The sequence below is a fragment of the Mus pahari genome, chromosome 23, assembly GCF_900095145.1.
Source record: "Mus pahari chromosome 23, PAHARI_EIJ_v1.1, whole genome shotgun sequence".
NCBI lineage: Eukaryota > Metazoa > Chordata > Mammalia > Rodentia > Muridae > Mus > Mus pahari.
Genome location: NC_034612.1, coordinates 26,381,298 through 26,388,161, shown reverse-complemented (window position 1 = coordinate 26,388,161; position 6,864 = coordinate 26,381,298).

Below are 6,864 nucleotides of genomic sequence, written 5' to 3'. Positions count from 1 at the left end.
GCTCAGTGGTAGAGCCCCTGCCTAGAATCCCCCAGGGAGGGGCTGGGGGCGTGGCTCAGTGGTAGAGCCCCTGCCTAGAATCCCCCAGTGAGGGGCTGGGGGCGTGGCTCAGTGGTAGAGCCCCTGCCTAGAATCCCCCAGGGAGGAGCTGGGGGCGTGGCTCAGTGGTAAAGCCCCTGCCAAGATCCCCCAGTAAGGGGTTGGGGTGTGACTCAATAGAGCATTAGCATGTGCAATTGAGCCCAAATGCTGCCTAAAGAAGAGGATGAGGAAGGGACTTGTCAGGTCCCCCTTTTTTCCCTCCAAGACTTGTTTTTATTTAAATATATGGGAAGAGGGCTATGTTCGTGCCCAGGACCAGAAGATAGCATCAAATCCCCCCGGGAGCTGTAGCTGTAGCCACTGTTATGGGATACCTGCTTGGGTGCCAGGAATTGAACTCAGGAGCTGGAAGCTCTCATCTCTCCATCTCTGCAGTCCCCCCACCCCCGTGGTGTCCTCAGGCTAAACTGGATCCAAGAGTTAACATGTGGGAGGTAACAAGGCAACCCCTCCACTCTCCCAGAAAGCACAAGCAACAGAGGGCTCTCTCTAATGTAGTGGGACACCGAGGCAAGACAGCCCCTCATGCCTGTCACTCACAGGGACCACAGCAGTGGCACCGCTGGCAGGGGCATCTCTTAGGTGTCTTCGCTCGTCCCTCAATGGGCATTTCAGACCCCTGGCTGTGTGCCAGGCAAGGCTCGTGGGACAACCGGGCAGACAGCCAGACCAAGCCATTGCAGCATAGTGGTCAACCACAGAGGGCTGGGCTGAGCCCTGGGACCGCATGTGTTCTGCCTAATGGTCCTGAGGCTGGGGGTGGGGGGTGGGGGGGTGCTTCAAGTCAAGGGGCAGCAGGTGGAGAGGGCCCCAAATGCCAGGCCAGAGAGTTTGGCTTGGAAGAGAGCGCGATCAGAGTCTGTGCCAATTACAAAGGGCAGGCGATGTCTGGGGATGCCGTTCCGCGGGTGCCTGCCATGCACAAAGCTTTGGGTTCCACCCGCAGCACCATGTAAACTGGATGTGATCACAAACGCCCGTCCTCTTAGCACTCGGAACTAGGGGGCAAGAAGATCAGAAGTTCGGGGTTACCCTCGGCTGTATAGTGAGTTTGAGGCCAGCCTGGGCGACTTATCTAGGTTTCAGTAAGAGGGGAATTGCTGGAGAGGTCGCCGATTGCTTAAGAGCACTGGTAGCTTTCCCAGAGGACCTAGGTTTGATTTCCAGCACCCCTGAGGTGGCTCACAACTGACTCTAACTCCAGGTTAAGGGGGATCTGATGCCCTCTTCTGGTCTCCTCAGGTACTGCATCCACATAACACACACGCACGTGCAGGCAAAATACCTTGGCACATAGCAGTTGGAGACCAGCCTGACATACAGGAGACCCTTCCCCAAACAAAGAAAAGTGGCTCCTGCAGGAAAGGAATCACCAACGACCGACGGCTATTTTAAAATGAAAATTCAAACTCCTTCAGGATACTGCCTTGCCCCAGTCAGAACGGCTCTCAGCAAAAATCTGACAACAGCCATTTGAGAGGGTGTGGAGAGAGAGAAGCCTTATAACGCTGATGGTGGGGTACAAATTAGTCTGGCCAGTAGAAAATCAGTTTTGAGGTCTCTCAAAAAATAGAACTACCATATGACTCACTATTTCACAGTAGGGCATACTCCCAGAGAAGCCCACACCCTACCACAGAGATTCTGCACCCACACGCCCACTGCTGCTCTGTCCAGTGTAGCAAAGAGCTCAAGCCAGCCTCTCTGTCGATCAACTGGAGACCAGATCATCCAGTTGCACAATCCAGTGCACAAGTAAACTGGGAATACGGCTCATCTCTAAGGGAAAATAGGATAAAAAAAAATTGCAGCCAATGGATGGACTTCGAATATATGATATGGGGCTGGAGAGATGGCTCAGTGGGTAAGAGCACCCGACTGCTCTTCCGAAGGTGCAGAGTTCAAATCCCAGCAACCACATGGTGGCTCACAACCATCCTTAACAAGATCTGACGCCCTCTTCTGGAGTGTCTGAAGACAGCTACCGTGTACTTACATATAATAAATAAATCTTTAAAAAAAAATAATATATGATATTAAGTGAGGACACATAATGACAGGAAGAAAAGCAAAAAAAAATCACGTGTTCTCCCTTATTCATGAATCCTAGCCTTTGCGCATGGTGCTGACACAGTGAACAAGGGCACACGGGGGGGGGGGGGAACAGTAGTAGTGAGAAGAACTAGAGCGAGCGGGATGTCAGATGGTAAGGATGGGTGGCACTCGGGAAGGTCACACGGGTTGTGAAAGACTACAGAAAGTCGATTGCTTTTCTGGATTTGACTCTCTCATGGGTTTTCTGGCTTTCTGTGTTTGCTGGATACATGCATTAAATGTAACCAATGGTGACAGCGTCTGCCGTGACGCTCCGCGGCTTCAGGGTGGCTTTTTTTGTTTTGTTTGAGACAGTCTCGCTGTGTGGCTCTGGCTGTCCTGGAACTCAGAGATATGCCTGCCTCTGCCTCCATGCTGGGCTGTAAGGTGCCCACGACCAGGTGTGGCTGCAGAGTGGCCCTTCTACCTGTGTGGAAGGTCCCTGGGATGTGTAGACTTTGGGTCTGGGCCAGAGCCTGTTTGAGCAACCAAACTGTGTGACATTTTTTTAATTTGCGAGTTCTTTATAATAAAGTGATTTTTATACATAAAAGACAAACAAATGGAAGAAAGGGAAATTGGTGAGAGGTTATGGAGCTCTGAGGAAGGCAGTTATTGCTTAATGGTCACTGGGCTCCTGCCTGGGGTGGTGAAAGGGTTTCGAAATGACCAAGGGGGACTGTTACCAACATCACAAATGTCATTCATGTCACTGGCTGTTCTGTCCTTTGCTTTTTAAGCTTTATTTATTTATTGTATAAGTGCATTGTAATAGTATTCACACACACCAGAAGAGGGCATTGGATCCCATTACAGATGGTTGTGAGTCACCATGTGGTTGCTGGGATTAGAACTCAGGACCTCTGGAAGAGCAGTCAGTGCTCTTACCCACTGAGCCATCTCTCCAGCCCTGTTCTATCCTCCGTTGTCTCCGAGGACATGTGTCTAGACCTCTGGTAGATGTGTGAAACCCTGAATATAGCATTATTTCCTATACATTTCCACGTAGGATAAAATTTAATCATGAGCAATGAGGGCTGATGACATGGTTCAATGGGTAAAGGTGCTTGCTGCCAAATCTGAAGACCTGAGTTCTGCCCTTGGGACCTACATAGTGGAAGGGGAGAACTGACTCCTATGGTCCTCTGTCCTCCACAGATTTCCTGTGGCACAAGGGCACCCCTCTCCTGCACACACACACACACACACACACACACACACACACACGCACACACAGAGTAAGTAAATTAAACGTAATAAAATTTTAATCCCGCACAATGAGAGATTAACAGTAATTAATAATAAAATAGAATATAGCATATTGTTATAATAAGATCTCTCTCTTTTTTCTTTCTCTTTTTCAAAAACAGGGTTTCTCTGTGTAGCCATGTGTGACCTGGAACTCACTCTGTAGACCAGGCCAGACTTAAACTCATAGAGATCTACCTGCCTCTACCTTGTTACTGATGGGATTAAAGGCGTGCACCACCACTACTGGGCTACAAGTTCTTTTTTTATGATTTCATTTAATTTATGTGTGTGTGTATACGTGGATCAGTGTGTGTGTGTGTGTCTGCAGATGACAACAGAGGTCAGAAGAGAATCACACGACAGATCCCTTGGAGCTGGAGCTGCAGGAATTCTGAGTCTTCTGACATGGGTGGGAGGATCTGAACTCAGATTCTTAAGCAGGAGCTGCAAGAGATCACAGCCCTGAGTCATCTCTGTGGTCCCTACTGCCGTTTTCCATGACATAGAACCTAGGAACTATTCATATGTACTGCAGCCCCAGATACTATGGGAAGGCTGAGGCAGGAAATCCCAGCACTTAGAGGTTGTTGAGAGGCGTTCAAGGTCATCCACAGTGACATAGGGAATTTGAGGCCAGCCTGGACTTGAGAAAAACCTCTCTCAGATAAGCAAAAAACAAAAGGCTAGCCAGCCTTAAGAACAAAGATAAGTATTTTTCATCATCTATTTTGCAATCAAGAAGATGGTTGAAAATGCACACACTGGCTCGTTCAGCACTCATAAGGCTCAAGTTCCAGGCTAACTTAAGATATATATCAAGATCTTGTCTCAAAGCAGGCAGGTAGGGAAATAGAGGGAAACACTTTATAATGGGAAGTTCCAGAGCCAAGTCAACGAACACAGGGCTTACCAAGAAAGGATCCAGGCTGGTCTGGCATCCTAGCATCCACACAGTTTGCTTTCCAGTACATAAAAGAGTGAAAAAAGGCAAAGGCTAGGCTCAACAGTACAGCCCCTGCCTAGAATCCCCCAGTGAGGGGCTGGGGGCGTGGCTCAGCGGTAGAGCCCCTGCCTAGAATCCCCCAGTGAGGAGATGGGGGCGTGGCTCAGGGGTGGAGCTCCTGCCTAGAATCCCCCAGTGAGGGGCTGGGGGGCGTGGCTCAGCGGTAGAGCCCCTGCCTAGAATCCCCCAGTGAGGGGCTGGGATATAGCTCAGCTTAAGAGCCCTTGCCTGTCACATAGAAGGCCCCAGGCTCCATCTCCAACACCACACAACCGATGAACACTGGAGAAGAGGAAGGAGGGCTGTGGTTAGGCTGAGCTACTTCCATGTGGCAAGCAGAGCTTCTGCACTGGGTTGGAGAGCTAGCCACACTCTTGCAGCCAAAGAGGAAGGCTGCTCTCGGCCTTCAGTCTAAGAAAGCCAAGGTCACCTGTGAACTCAGGATACAAAGGGCTGCACTGAAGCGGCCAGCCTGAGGATTCCCACTGGGTCCCCATCACGAGAGGTTCCTCAGAGAGATCTAGTGTGGCATCCCTGAAGGATAGAGAATGTCCCGGCAAGAGAGGGAGTCAGCTCTAGTATGTGAGGGGCCAAGCAAGGTTCCATCTTACACCTCCTCCTGCAACTTCGCTCCTGCCCCTGCTGCAGTTGGTGGAGATGCTGGGAAAGAAGAGAAGTATAAAGTCTTTTTTTTTTTTTTTTTCGAGACAGGGTTCCTCTGTATAGCCCTGGCTGTCCTGGAACTCACTTTGTAGACCAGGCCATCCTCGAACTCAGAAATCCACCTGCCTCTGCCTCCCGAGTGCTGGAATTAAAGGCGTGCGCCACCACACCCGGTGAGAAGTGTGAAGTCTTAACCCTTGACAGGGAAATGGTTCCCCACAAACCCTGCCAACCATACAAGTCTCTGCATTGCCCTTGCAGGTGGATGTTAATCGTGGGAGACCTGAGGCCAGCCAGAGTGCTCTGGCTTTTCTGGAGGGCAGAAAACCTCTCTTCCAGGAAAACCGAGAAGAGGCAGGGTCCCATCCATCTCTCTCTCATTTTGAGGCAGGGTCTCATGTAGCCTAAGTATGTGAGGATGACCACGAACTTCAAATCCTTCTGCCTCTACCTCCCCAGTGCTGGGTTACAGCCGTGGCCACTCCCACACCCAATTTTCCATCTTCCTCTTGACCGGTCCTGCTGCAGATCTTCCTTCTGCCCTTATGTAAATAACAAACAGCCTGAATCTAAAAAGAGCTGTTTATTTCACCATCAGCCAAATCTGCGGGTTTTGCCGGTCACTCTTGGCTGACTCTGAGTCTCAAGTGGATCTGAGGGTTGGGTGTGGTGGTGCACCTATGTAACCCTAGCACTTAGGAGGCTGAGACAACAGGGTCATGGGTTCCAGACCAGCCTGAGCTACATTAAATACAAAATGGCAGAGGACACAAATTCCCCATCTGTTGTGACATGGTGTCCGCCATGGGGCACTGTCAACATGAAGACCATCACCAGATGTCTCTAGACCTCCCAACTCCCCAGCTATGAACCCTGGAAGTTTCCTCCCTCCTGCCTGTCCCCACCCATCCCTCTCTCTCTTTTTTTTTGATATCGTGCAGTAATTGTCAAATTGTGGGTCACAACCCCTTTGGTGATTGCATGACCTTTTCACAGGGGTCATCTAAGACCATAGGAAAACAAAGATATATACGAGTCATAACAGCAGCAAAATTACGGTTATAAAATAGCAATGAAATGATCTTATGGTTGGGGGTCACCACAGCATGAGGAACTGTATTAAAGGGTGCCAGTGTTAAGAAGGTTGAGAACCCCTGATCTAGGGCACCATACATGCTGCCCTCATGTAACCTAAGGACCTTAATCTCCCCACTCTGTGCCTACACATCCTAAATGCTTGGATCACAGCTGCGTGCCACCATGCCTGAGGGATTGAACCTAGGACCCTAGGCATACTAAACTATTATGCTAACAACTGAGGTACTAGGCTAGGTATTTGTTTGTTTGGGGGGGGGCACAGTGGGTCTTCTTCCTTTCTCTTTGTTTTGTTTTTGCTTCTTACAGACGAGGTCTCACTATGTCCCCTTAGTTGTCCTGGACCTTGCTCTGTAGATCAGGCTGGCCTTGAACTCACAGAGATCTGCCTGCCTCTGCCTCTTCATTGCTGAGGTTAGAGGCCTATGTCATGTCAACATGTCCAGCTTGCTTGATTTTGAGAAAAGGTCTCATATAGCCACAGGCTGGCTTTGAACTTCTGATCCTCCCATTTTAACCTCTTCAGTGCTGGGATTAAATAACATGCCACCACACCTGGCCCTTTTTCATTTCTTTTTTTTTCTTTTAATTTTTAAAATTACATGTACGGTGTGTGTGTGTGCGTGTGTGTGTGTGTGTGTGTGTGTGTGTGTGTG